Source organism: Mytilus californianus, unplaced genomic scaffold, assembly GCF_021869535.1.
Source record: "Mytilus californianus isolate M0D057914Y unplaced genomic scaffold, xbMytCali1.0.p SCAF_6, whole genome shotgun sequence".
Taxonomy (NCBI): domain Eukaryota; kingdom Metazoa; phylum Mollusca; class Bivalvia; order Mytilida; family Mytilidae; genus Mytilus; species Mytilus californianus.
Genome location: NW_026262712.1, coordinates 4,208,072 through 4,223,013, shown reverse-complemented (window position 1 = coordinate 4,223,013; position 14,942 = coordinate 4,208,072). Strand labels below are relative to the sequence as shown.

The following is a 14,942-nucleotide window of genomic DNA, read 5'->3' as shown; positions in this document are numbered from 1 at the left end:
TTTATTTTATTCATGCATGAATACATTGGTGACATCACCATTGTCTAGTTTGGTAGGGTTAAGTTGAAGATCCAGTTTTGAAAAGCTAAAAGTGCACACAGTTTGGACGAAATAAAATGAACTCCGTCGAATGTTATTTTGAATTATTAGGAAACTTACGACAGGGGGGATGAAAATAAAATAACAAACACCATTCAGACCTGTAACATTTTTTTTCAGTACTTTTGAATAAAAATTACGCTTTTCTGTATTCAGTAACGTCACAAGTTTTCTGTCAAATTCTAAGCGTATCGGTCAACTCTAGAGCAAAGTATCTAAAAAACAAGGATGGTGACATATGTACAAACTATAATAAAATGCTTCGCTGGGGCGCAGCTTGATACGACCGCAGAGGTCGAACCCTGAACAGTTGGGGCAAGTATGGACACAACATTCAAGCTTGATACAGCTATGAATTTGGATTGTTATTAAATATTTGACACAGCATAGGTTTCTGACACAAAAGAATGTGGTCTAAGAACTTGAATTTTTTTAATTTACCTATTATGGTCCAATGTCCAAAATCAAAATACATGGTTAGATTCAGCATATCAAAGAACCCCATATATTCAATTTTTGTTAAAATCAAACAAAGTTTAATTTTGGACCCCAACTTGGACAAACTTGAAAACTGGGCCCATAATCAAAAATCTAAACACATGTTTAGATTCAGCATATCAAAGAACCCCAAGAATTCAATTTTTGCTAAAATCAAACTAAGTTTAATTTTGGACCCTTTGGACCTTAATGTAGACCAATTTAAAAAACGGGACTTAAAATTAAAAATCTAAATACACGGTTAGATTTGGAATATCAAAGAACCCCAATAATTCAATTTTTGATGAAATCAAACAAAGTTTAATTTTGGACCCTTTTGACCTCAATATGAACCAATTTGATAGCGGGGCCCACAAATAAAAAATCTAAATTCATGGTTAGATTCAGCAAATCAAAGAACCCCATATATTCAATTTTTGTTGAAATCAAAAAAAGTTTAATTTTGGACCGCAACTTGGACCAACTTGAAAACTGGGCCCATAATCAAAAATCTAAACACATGTTTAGATTCAGCATATCAAAGAACCCCAAGAATTCAATTTTTGTTAAAATCAAACTAAGTTTAATTTTGGACCCTTTGGACCTCAATGAAGACCAATTTAAAAAACGGGACCCAAATTAAAAATCTAAAAACACGGTTAGATTTGGCATATCAAAGAACCCCAATAATTCAATTTTCGATGAAATCAAACAAAGTTTAATTTTGGACCCTTTTGACCTCAATATGAACCAATTTGATAGCGGGGCCTACAAATAAAAAATCTAAATACATGGTTAGATTCAGCATATAAAAGAACCTCATATATTCAATTTTTGTTGAAATCAAACAAAGTTTAATTTTGGACCCCAATTTGGACCAACTTGAAAACTGGGCCCATAATCAAAAATCTAAATACATGTTTAGATTCAGCATATCAAAGAACCCCATATATTCAATTTTTGTTGAAATCAAACAAAGTTTAAATACTGGACCCTATCTTGGACCAACTTGAAAACTGGGCCCATAATCAAAAATCTAAACACATGTTTAGATTCAGCAAATCAAAGAACCCCAAGAATTCAATTTTTGTTAAAATCAAACTAAATTTAATTTTGGACCCTTTGGACCTCAATGTAGACCAATTTAAAAAACAGGACCCAAAATTAAAAACCTAAATACACGGTTAGATTTGGAATATCAAAGAACCCCAATAATTCAATTTTAGATGAAATCAAACAAAGTTTAATTTTGGACCCTTTTGACCTCAATATGAACCAATTAGATAACGGGGTCCACAAATAAAAAATCTAAATACATGGTTAGATTCAGCATATCAAAGAACCCCATATATTCAATTTTTGTTGAAATCAAACAAAGTTTAATTTTGGACCCCAATTTGGACCAACTTGAAAACTGGGCCAAAAATCAAAAATCTAAATACATGTTTAGATTCAGCATATCAAAGAACCTCATATATTCAATTTTTGCTAAAATCAAACAAAGTTTAATTTTGGACCCTTTGGACATTAATGTAGACCAATTTGAAAACTGGACCCAAAATTAAAAATCTAAATACACTGTTAGATTCGGCATAACAAATAAATAAATGTGATCAAAGATTTTACAAATCTAATGCGCCATACTGTGCAATTAAAGATTACTTCTTGAAATTTTTCAATATTTGAAATTTGAAAAAAAAAAAATATTTGAAGAATAATTCTTTTTAATTTCTGAAATCTGAAATGAGAAAAAATTGGCCCCCCACAATTTCTTTTTATCCCCCCCCCCCTTTTTCCCCCCAAAAAATTCTTTCCCTCAAGATATGGTCATAATCTCAATTCAAATTTCCAATGGAGTTGGCAACCATAATTACCCATTTAAATTTACCATAGTGCTAACTTAATCTATTTTATAATAGAATTAATAAAAATATAGTGTCAAATCTTTCATATGGATTTTTTTGTAAAAAAAAAAGATGAAAACATTTGCAGATATTTTTACTGGTCTTCCTCTATAAATATGCATTTCTTTAAACATAATTTAAAAGCAGTGTAAGGGAAGTAACCAAAACGTTGTATTTGGATTACCTCCCTTACACTGTTTTAGATTATCTTTATTGTTCATTAACCATTACTTTATACATAATTTAAAAGCAGTGTAAGGGAGATAATTTCAATGATGAATTTGATTTATCTCCCTTACACTGCTTTAAATTATGTTTTGTACTAAAGTATTTGTCCATTAACCAGGACAACCTTGTTTTTCCCCCTTTTTTGCCCCTAATTCCTAAACGGTTCGAGCCATAACCCCCCAAAGCAAATCCTAACCATCCCTTTGTGGTATGTAAACTTGTAGTATAATTTCAGAGAGATCCATAAACCGTTCCACAGTTATTGTCTGGAAACTAGAAAATGCTCATTTTTGGCCCCTTTTTGGCCCCTAATTCCTTAACTGTTGGTACCATAACCCCCAAAATCAATCCCAACCTTCCTTTTGTGGTATTTAACCTTATGGTCAAATTTCAAAAAGATCCATTCACTTAAACTAAAGTTAGAGTGCGAAAACCAATATGTATTCGGACGACGACGCCGGACGATGACGACGACGACGCCGGACGACGCCGACAACGACGACGACGACGACGCCAACGTCATACCAATATACGACCACAAAATTTTTTTTGCGGTCGTATAAAAATCAGTTGAAAAAGGCTTAACTCATCAGATGGATACAAATCTTACAAAAACACAGAGAGGACGTGGATGGGTATATATACATCACAACAACCAAAAGACACTAAGTACAGATCAGAGAGATCAGAGAGATCTCGCAGTTACTGACAGCTAGTTGAAAGCCAATAACAACTAATAAAAAAATCATGCAACTAAGATGTATGGATTCAGTATACAATCTTGGATATTATGTTAATTTTTAGTCTTTCTCCGTATATAAGAACATAGCCATCCATTGAAAAATCTAGAAACATAAGTAAAAAATGCATTTTCCCTTCATGTCTATCTAAATTTGTCGCCAAAATTGACATTTTCTAATGAATATTACAAAAAATCAAAAATGGTGACCCACATTTTTTATTTCATATTCCGATGTAACTCGATTCAAGATACAAGTGTGCCAAAAATTTTAGAAATCGGGAGATATGCCCTTCGTGTTACTTTAATATAAGTACACAGTTTTGGATTATGAAGAAAAACAAGCATTCTGTGAGTATTGCATGGCAATACATAGTCCCCTACAGGTTACAAATTCATTGTAATGGTACGAAATTCTAACTTGATCTATAACTTGTCATGGTGTAAACTACATAAAAATATCATGTAAAAATCTTCAAGCATGACGAAAAAAACTGTTGAAAACTGATTATTTAAGTGAATTTTCTATGTCCAAAGACCATAACTCATCAGACTGGGACAAAATTCAAACTTGATCTGTAACTTGTCATGATTAAACTATATACTAATTATCAAATCAATATCTTCAAGAATGACAAACAAACCTACCACTAAATTGTTCAAACAATTTACCAAAGAAAAGGAAAAAAATCCAAAATGTCATTTAGTCTTTTAAAAAATGAGTTATTTCCGTTTGAACAGAAATCTACTAATTAATAAGTATTTCATCAAAAATTTAATTCTAGGGAAAGGGCTTTAACTGAACAAAGAGAAAAGCTAAAATCGTGAAAATTGAACTTGACCTGTAACTTGTCATGATAAATCAATAAACCAAATATCAAATCAATATCTTCAAGCTCGAAGAAAAAAAGTCTGAAAAACTGATTTGCCGGACTGACAGATGGACAGACAGACAGACAGACAGACGGACGGAGTGCAAACCTAAAGTCCCCTTTGACTTCGTCCCACTTGCAGGGGAACATGAAACTGCATTGTAAATGACAAAATATGAAGCAAAATTAAACATACAAACCCTAGCTTAGAAAAAGACACTAGTTTTAAAAAATAAAAATAAAAGAAAGAAAAAATAATTAACATTAAGAGATACAATCATAATAATTTAGTACAAATAAAAAGACGTAGATAGTTAGAATGACACCTTCTATGAGGGCGTGCATGGGGTTTACAGAATAGAGAATAATGGGCCAAAAATATAAGAATAGAGAATAATGGGCCAAAAATATAAGAATAGAGAATAATGGGCCAAAAATATAAGAATAGAGAATAATGGGCTTCTAAAATATAAAGGATAGAGAACAATAAGCAAAATTTATAAAGAATAGAGAAAAATGGTGTAAATAAAATAAAAAAAATAATACAGAATTGAAGAACACCCCCCTTTTTCCAGACCCTCTTCTATCCTATGACTAATTCATAGGAAAAGATGGATTTGAAATATATTATTTTCTCTCATAAAGTCTTCTGTATAGTTGAAAACATTGTCAACTAGTTATCATAGATTATACATCGTATTAGAGATAAAATTGATATTTATTCGTAAATTCATGAATCACAGAGTCAAGTTTGGAAGTGCATTTTAAGAATAAAGGACAACTAGAGGCTCTAAAGAGCCTGTGTCGCTCACCTTGGTCTATGTGAATATTAAACAAAGGACGCAGATGGATTCATGACAAAATTGTGTTTTGGTGATGGTGATGTGTTTGTACATCTTAATTTACTGAACATTTTTCCTGCTTACAATTATCTCTATCTATAATTAACTTGGCCCAGTAGTTTCAGAGGAGAAGATTTTTGTAAAAGATTACTAAGATTTACTAAAAATGGTTAAAAATTGACTATAAAGGGCAATAACTCCTAAAGGGGTCAACTGACAATTTCGGTCATGTTGACTTATTTGTAGATCTTACTTTGCCGACATTTATTGTTTTTTACAGTTTATCTCTATCTATAATAATATTCAAGATAATAACCAAAAACAGCAAAATTACCTTAAAATTACCAATTCAGGGGCAGCAACCCAACAACGGGTTGTCCGATTCATCTGAAAATTTCAGGGCAGATAGATCTTGACCTGATAAACAATTTTACTTCATGTCAGATTTGCTTTAAATGCTTTTGTTTTTGAATTAAAAGCCAAAAACTGAATTTTACCCCTATGTTCTATTTTTAGCCGTGGCGGCCATCTTGGTTGGTTGACCAGGTCACGCCACACATTTTTAAAACTAGATAACCAAATGATGATTGTGGCCAAGTTTGGTTTAATTTGGCCCAGTTGTTTCAGAGGAGAAGATTTTTGTAAAAGATGACTAAGATTTACGAAAAATGGTTAAAAATTGACTATAAAGGGCAATTACTCCTAAAGGGGTCAACTGACCATTTCAGTCATGTTGACTTATTTGTTAATCTTACTTTGCTGAACATTATTGCTGTTTACAGTTTATCTCTATCTATAATAATATTCAAGATAATAACCAAAAACAGCAAAATTTCCTTAAAATTACCAATTCAGGGGCAGCAACCCAACAACAGGTTGTTCGATTCATCTGAAAATTTCAGGGCAGATAGATCTTGACCTGATAAACAATTTTACTTCATGTCAGATTTGCTCCAAATGCTTTGGTTTTTGAGTTACAAGCCAAAAACTGCATTTTACCCCTATGTTTTATTTTTAGCTGTGGCGGCCATCTTCGTTGGTTGGCCGGGTCACGCCACACATTTTTTAAACTAGATACCCCAATGATGATTGTGGCCAAGTTTGGTTTAATTTGGCCCAGTTGTTTCAGAGGAGAAGATTTTTGTAAAAGATGACTAAGATTTACGAAAAATGGTTAAAAATTGACTATAAAGGGCAATTACTCCTAAAGGGGTCAACTGACCATTTCGGTTATATTGACTTATTTGTAAATCTTACTTTGCTGAACATTATTGCTGTTTACAGTTTATCTCTATCTATAATAATATTCAAGATAATAACCAAAAACAGCAAAATTTCCTTAAAATTACCAATTCAGGGGCAGCAACCCAATAACAGGTTGTCCGATTCATCTGAAAATTTCAGGGCAGATAGATCTCGACCTGATGAACAATTTTACCCCATGTCAGATTTGCTCTTAATGCTTTGGTTTTTGAGTTATAAGCTAAAAACTGCATTTTACCCCTATGTTCTATTTTTAGCCGTGGCGGCCATCTTGGTTGGTTGACCGGGTCACGCCACACATTTTTAAAACTAGATACCCCAATGATGATTGTGGCCAAGTTTGGTTAAATTTGGCCCAGTAGTTTCAGAGGAGAAGATTTTTGTAAAAGTTTACGGACGACGGACGACGGACGACGGACGCAGGACGACGGACGACGGACGCAGGACGACGGACGACGGACGCAAAGTGATGAGAAAAGCTCACTTGACCTTTCAGGTCAGGTGAGCTAAAAAATAACGGACAGGAAATCACATGACAAAAAAATCACGATTAACAAAAAAATTTACGTACATATTAAGATTGATTATCATTATTTACAATGAACAAGATTTATATTTGGGTAGTTCATTTTATGACTTTCATTTAAAATAGTTCTAGTCTTAAGTTATTTTTGACTTTTGTTGTGGACCATTTCGTTCATGGTATTTATCCGTTGGCTTTGTTGCATGTCTCCTCTCTACTCTGAAGTCTTGGGTAGTATTTTTCATTTCTGTACTTTTGTCTTTGTGTTGTTAACGTTCACACTTATTTTTTTGTGTAAATGGTTAATGATACTAGGTTGATAAAAACGAAGCACTGTCATAAATTAGTTTTGGCACAATCTTAGTGCTAAAGATCAATCTCATATGCTAAGAGTGTATGTAGAAGCAATCTTAGATGGATTGACAGCCTTTAAAAGTCATGTTACGCTTGCAACCCTTAGAGTACTTTACCCTTCTCGGAACGCTCTGCTAGTTTTTATCTGATCTACTTGAATCGTCTTTGAATTCTCATAGAATATAATATGTGTCAACATTCTTTTTTGACTGAAAACTTTACAGAAAATTGTGAGAGTGGTCAGGTGCATCCCAATCGTCATCTTAGTTAATGAAAATAGCAACTGCAGTTCTTTTCCAGCACATAACTGTTGTCCTAACAAACCTAGAACCGAGGTTAACCAAACTTAGCAAGTAGATGCATCACAGAAAGACGGTGTTTCACACACACCCCCCCCCCCCCCCCCAAAAAAAAAAACAATAAAAAAATCATTGTTACTAGACCTGTGACCCCAATGCTAGTTAATACGGGTCCAGTCCATAACTTATGTACATTGATTAGAACTTAATATGTTCACAAACACGGTATCGATACCGATACTTGGTAGATACAATCTTGAAATGAGTGTGTGCCTCTTGCTTAAATCAATTCATTAAAAATTTCCTTTTACATTTGAGCCACCTGTGTTTCTTTTATTTTTGGAAGCATTTTTTACAAGGACTAACATTGCATGAACTAACCTCACATTTTGAACAGTCATCAGGATTTTGTATTGATAGATTCTGCCAGATTTGCAACTTGCATAAACATGCATATGGGGGTGGGGCATCAGTCCCGATATGCGGACAGCTCCAGTTTCGATTCATAAGTAGCTAGTTTATTAAGTTCACCTTTGGGACCCAAAGAACTAAAATTTCAATATCTAATAAACCTTTAAATTGAAGTTCAAACTGCATAAGTATTACAACATCGTGAATGGAGGAGTTGTAAGTGAAATAAAAGATTTCGTATGGTAGCCAATGGGACAAATACTTTCAGGGGTTCAAATTAGCGGTGGTCCGAGGTCCGCGACCTTCCACTATTGCAACCGGACTTTCGTTTGAGTTACTAGCTACGCCCGACGGACCTTTGATATGACTATTCCTGACTTTGTAATCTCTGATGAAGCAAAATTCCCAAAATCAAATGACAATGAGTATTCAATTGACTCTCATAATTTAAGAAATAATCTTGATTCGAAATCTGCAAACAGGAGTGGAAAATTATTAATTGATTTATGTAAAGAATCCGGACTCAGAATACTGAATGGAAGAACTATTGGAGACCCTATGGGCAAATGTACATGTATAACATATAATGGTTCCAGTCTTGTAGACTGTACACTTGTGTCTTCTAATATATTAGAATGCATTGGAAACTTTAAAGTTAATGAGTTTACTACAATTTCAGATCATTGTCCCATCAGTTGCTCTTTACTTGCTTGCTTTCAAAAATGTAAAAACACAGGGACAAAATTAGATCCTCTCCCTGGTAAATTTATTTGGGATAACAAAGCAATTGGTTGCTATACTACAAACATTCAAAGCTCACATGTGAAACAAAGACTAGATGATTTTGTAAGTGATAGCTGCAGATCGATTCTAATATAGCTGTGGAAAAAGTTAACGCTATATTATGTGATACAGCTCTTTCATCCACTAAATTTGTTCAAAAGAAAATCATGAATAAGCCTATCAAGAAAAATAAAAAACCATGGTTCTCGGACTCTTGTCATGACCTTCATACTACAGTTAAAAAGTACTGTTTTCTTGTAAATAAGTTTCCAGACAATGGATCCTACAGGAAATCATTTTACTCATTTAAATCTAAATTAAGAAGAAGGTGTAAACAAGAAGAAAGAAGTTACAAAAGTCAAATCTGTGACCAAATTTCACTAAATATCAAAAAAGACCCAAAGACATTTTGGAATTTACTTAACAAATTAAATGCTCTATCAGAATTAAAAGAAAAAAACCATTTTGATCAAGAATTATTTATAAACTACTTTGAAAAAATGAACAGTACTTCTAATATCCAAAACAATAAATTCCATGACATAATTATTGAAAAGTTGAAAGCCTTAAAAAAGACACTAAATACATGCAATTCTGACAACGAATTTAATCAACCAATTCAGCCAGTTGAAATCTTAAAGGCAGTTAAAACACTTAAAAATGGCAAATCATCAGCTGGGGACTTAATTTCTAATGAAATGATTAAATGTGGTATGCCAGTATTATTAGAACCCCTATCAAAACTTTTCAACCTAGTATTTATGAAAGGCAGCTTCCCAAAATTATGGAACAAGAGTCTGATCACATTAATTCATAAAAAGGGGAACAAATCTGACCCCTCTAATTACAGAGGTATCTCATTGACTTCTAATTTGGGAAAATTATTCAATAAAATTATACACACCAGACTTATGAAGATCATTAACACCAATAATGAAAGTGAAAATCAAATTGGCTTCAAAGAAAAAGCTAGAACAGCAGATCACATCTTCTCATTAAAGTCAATTGTTGATAAATATAAGACTAAAAAAAAAGAAAGTTTTTGCAGCATTTATAGATCTATGAAAAGCCTTTGATACTGTCTGGAGGGAGGGTTTATTTTACATCCTACTCCAAAACAGACATCCAGGCAAGCTTTTTAATGTCATTCAATTAATGTATAATGAAAACAAATGCAGAATTAAATTTCAAAATGGTATTAGCCATGAATTTATATCAAATTGCAGAGTAAAACAAGGGGATGTACTTAGCCCAACTTTGTTTAATATTTATATATAGATATGACCTTGTAAATGACCTTGATCATGCAAACACTCAACCAATTGTTATAGATGTTAAACTAACATCATTATTATATGCAGATGACATTATTCTATTGTCAGAAACCCAAGAAGGGCTACAAAATGCACTTAATGAGTTAACGAAATTTTGTTCCCTGTGGAAACTTGATGTAAACAAACAAAAATCAAAAATTATAATATTCAATTCTAATGTGAAATCCCATTGTAATTATTTTAAAGTAGAAAACGAGCATCTTGAGACTGTTAAATCTTATTGTTACCTTGGAATAACAAGAAATTATTCAGGCAATTTAAGTCACTCAAAAAAAATTCTTATGGAAAAAGGAAGAAAGGCTTGGTTTAAAATTAAAAAAACGGTTTCTTTAGATAATTCTTGCAATATGCTTGAAAAATTATTTGATACTTTACTTGTCCCAATCACTCTTTATGGAAGTGAAGTATGGGGTGTAAGCGAAGTGTTCAAAGATTCAGATCCATTTGAACATTTACATTTAAAATTTATTAAAGAAATTTTAGGGGTACAGTGCAAAACAACAAATGTAGCTTGTCTAGCTGAGACAAACAGAACCCCTTTGTACTTAAAAATTCAGCTTTCGGCTATAACATTTCTAAACCACATTGTGAATTCACCTAATTCTTTAGTCTATAAAATATATAATAATGTTGAGAAAACAAGTAAATGTGTTAACATTGTAAGAGTTTGGTTAAATAAATTAGGTTTTGGCCATCTTACTTTTGATACTATTAATTTAAAATATTACATAAATACTATCCAACAAAGAATCTTTGACCAGGCATATCAAATTATGAATTGTTCTATCCATAAATGTGAAAAATTAAATTTCTTTTGTAAGACTAAATAAAATGCTTCGCTGGGCGCAGCTTGATACGACCGCAGAGGTCGAACCCTGAACAGTTGGGGCAAGTATGGACACAACATTCAAGCTTGATACAGCTCTGAATTTGGATTGTGATTAAATATTTGACACAGCATAGGTTTCTGACACAGAAAGAATGTGGTCTAAGAACTTCAATTTTTTTAATTTACCTATTATGGTCCAATGTCCAAAATCAAAATACATGGTTAGATTCAGCATATCAAAGAACCCCATATATTCAATTTTTGTTGAAATCAAACAAAGTTTAATTTTGGACCCCAACTTGGACAAACTTGAAAACTGGTCCCATAATCAAAAATCTAAACACATGTTTAGATTCAGCATATCAAAGTACCTGAAGAATTCAATTTTTGTTAAAATCAAACTAAGTTTAATTTTGGACCCTTTGGACCTTAATGTAGACCAATTTAAAAAACGGGACCCAAAATTAAAAATCTAAAAACACGGTTAGATTTGGCATATCAAAGAACCCAAATAATTCAATTTTTGATGAAATCAAACAAAGTTTAATTTTGGACCCTTTTGACCTCAATATGAACCAATTTGATAGCGGGCCCACAAATAAAAAATCTAAATACATGGTAAGATTCAGCATATCAAAGAACCCCATATATTCAATTTTTGTTGAAATCAAACAAAGTTTAATTTTGGACCCCAACTTGGACAAACTTGAAAACTGGTCCCATAATCAAAAATCTAAACACATGTTTAGATTCAGCATATCAAAGAACCCCAAAAATTCAATTTTTGTTAAAATCAAACTAAGTTTAATTTTGGACCCTTTGGACCTTAATGTAGACCAATTTAAAAAACAGGACCCAAAATTAAAAATCTAAATACACGGTTAGATTTGGCATATCAAAGAACCCCAATAATTCAATTTTTGATGAAATCAAACAAAGTTTAATTGTGGACCCTTTTGACCTCAATATGAACCAATTTGATAGCGGGCCCACAAATAAAAAATCTAAATACATGGTAAGATTCAGCATATCAAAGAACCCCATATATTCATTTTTTGTTGAAATCAAACAAAGTTTAATTTTGGATCCCAATTTGGACCAACTTGAAAACTGGGCCAAAAATCTAAAATCTAAATACATGTTTAGATTCAGCATATCAAGGAACCCCATATATTCAATTTTTGTTGAAATCAAACAAAGTTTAATTTTGGACCCCAACTTGGACCAACTTGAAAACTGGGCCCATAATCAAAAATCTAAACACATGTTTAGATTCAGCATATCAAAGAACCCTAAGAATTCAATTTTTGTTAAAATCAAACTAAGTTTAATTTTGGACCCTTTGGACCTTAATGTAGACCAATTTAAAAATGGGACCCAAAATTAAAAATCTAAATACACGGTTAGATTCGGCATATCAAAGAACCCCAATAATTCAATTTTTGATGAAATCAAACAAAGTTAAATTTTGGACCCTTTGGACCTCAATGTGGACCAATTTAAAAACGGGGCCCAAAATCCAAAAACTTAATACACGGTTAGATTCAGCATATTAAAGAACCCCAAAAATTCAAGAATAAAACCACATTGAAATTGATCAAGAAATAAGCAATTTATACGAAGTATCTTCTTTTGCACAATACTGTGCAATTGAATATTTCTTGCTATTGCGCAATACTGTACAATTGACAATTTCTTGCTATTGCGCAATATTGTGCTATTGGATATTTCTTGCTATTGCGCAATACTGTTAAATTGAAGATTTTCTTGCTATTGCGCAATACTGTGCAATTGAAGATTTCTTGCTATTGTGCAATACTGTGCAATTGAAAATTTCTTGCTATTGCACAATACTTATTATATAATAATTTACACATCCTGTTTGGTGTGTATCTCCTACCATATCATTATTATTTGCTTTTAAATATAAATCAGAAATAACCAACTTAAAATGGAAAATTTTAAAAGAAAAAAAAAAGGAATAAAAAGAAAAAAAAAAATGAACCCCCTTATGATTCATCACCCCCAAACTCAATCCCAGCCTTCCCTTTGTGGTATGGTACCTTGCAGTACAATTTCAGAGAGATCCATACACTTGAACACAAGTTATTGTCTGGAAACTAGAAAAATGCTTATTTTTGGCCCCTTTTTGGCCCCCAATTCCTAAACGTTTCAGGCAATTACCCCCAAACTCAAACCCAGCTTTCCCTTTGTGATATGGAACCTTGTAGTACAATTTCAGAAATATCCAAACACTTACACACAAGTTATTGTCATGAAACTAGAAAAATGCTTGTTTTTTGCCCCTTTTTTGGCCCCTAATTCCTAAAATTTTGTGGCAATTACCCCCAAAATCAATTACAGCCTTCCCTTTGTGATATGGAACCTTGTGGTACAATGTCAGAGAGATCCATACACTTACACACAAGTTATTGTCTGAAAGTTACAAAAATGCTTATTTTTGGCCCCTTTTTGGCCCCTAATTCCTTAACTGTTGGTACCATAACCCCCAAAATCAATCCCAACCTTCCTTTCGTGGTATTGAACCTTATGTTGAAATTGCATGGAGATCCCTTCACTTAAACTAAAGTTAGAGTGCGAAAACCAATGTGTCTTCGGACGACGCCGGATGACGACGACGACGACGACGACGACGACGACGACGACGACGCCAACGTCATACCAATATACGACCAAAAAATTTTTAATTTTTGCGGTCGTATAAAAAATTGGAAAAAGACCCCTGTATATTGATATATGTAAATTCAAAACTGACAGATCAGTTTTCAGTAAACTTAAACTCAGTGCCCATTCCCTAGCAATTGAAACGGGACGTTATACCACCACCGAAAGAAATAAACGCATTTGCTTATCCTGTAATAGACAAGAAATTGAGGATGAATACCATTTCTTCTCAGTCTGCCCATGCTATATATCATTGAGGGACACCTATATACAAAATATTAATAAAAATCTTAATTTCAATTTTATTAAATTGCAATCGACTATAACACTGAGGCATATGACTACACTTTTAAATAGCAGTCTGCCAGTCATTATAAAACTCAACATAAAGTATATCAATGATTGTTTTTTATTGAGAACATCTGTATAACTTATATTTCTTTTAATATATATGTATCCTAATTTTTTTTTTTTTTTTTTTTGTACATGAACATTAATGATGAGTTTATTGTCTCAATACTGTATGCCATAACCATTTAATGTAAATGTGTTTGTGCTAATAAATATTGTCTATTGACTATTTATTATTCATGACAGCGATGTTCATTTTGTTCAACCGCTAGCTTTATACCGAAAATCGCCAACAAGTAATGTGTAAATCCGAGTAAAATCGTATCTGACTGACAAAAATAACATTGAAAAACAATGGATGCCGTAAACCGGAAATGAAGACAATTATAATACCGGATCAGATTCCGGGTGCGGATAAGGGTAATTCCGGGGTTTGCCGATCAAATACAATAACAATATAATGCTTCGCTGGGGCGCAGCTTGATACGACCGCAGAGGTCGAACCCTGAACAGTTGGGGCAAGTATGGACACAACATTCAAGCTTGATACAGCAATGAATTTGGATTGTAATTTTAAAAATATTTGACACAGCATAGGTTTCTGACACAGAATGAAAGTGGTCTAAGAACTAAAAAATTTTTAATTTACCTATTCAAACCATATCATTATTATTTGCCTATATATATAAATCAGAAATAACCAATTTAAAATGGAAAATTTTAAAGAAAAAAAAAGGAAAAAAAAATCCCCCCCCCCAATTTTTGAACCCCCTTATTGTCTGGAAACTAGAAAAATGCTTGTTTTTTGGCCCCTTTTTGGCCCCAAATTCCTAAAATTTGGAGGCAATTACCCCCAAAATCAATCCCAGCATTCCCTTTGTGATATGGAACCTTGTGGTACACTGTCAGAGAGATCCATACACTTACACACAAGTTATGTCTGGAAGTT

General features: G+C 32.8%; 2 protein-coding genes and 1 long non-coding RNA gene across 9 annotated transcripts in view; all 3 read right to left on the bottom strand.

Annotated features, from left to right (window-relative positions):
• Positions 1-14,942, bottom strand: part of LOC127706048 (uncharacterized) — a 502,975-nt gene that overhangs the window by 88,922 nt on the left and 399,111 nt on the right. The window lies entirely within an intron of this gene.
• LOC127706071 (uncharacterized) lies at positions 350-12,954 on the bottom strand. Its single transcript, XR_007984195.1, has 2 exons — positions 11,386-12,954; positions 350-1,180 (listed from the first exon to the last, which is right to left on the bottom strand). It is a non-coding gene; the product is annotated as an uncharacterized LOC127706071 (long non-coding RNA).
• The window catches only part of LOC127706049 (uncharacterized), a 343,243-nt gene continuing 341,263 nt past the window's right edge, over positions 12,963-14,942 (bottom strand). Inside the window, exon 16 of the mRNA XM_052210457.1 lies at positions 12,963-13,504. The gene's annotated coding sequence lies outside the window, so the exon portion shown is untranslated. The remainder of the gene's footprint in view (positions 13,505-14,942) is intronic.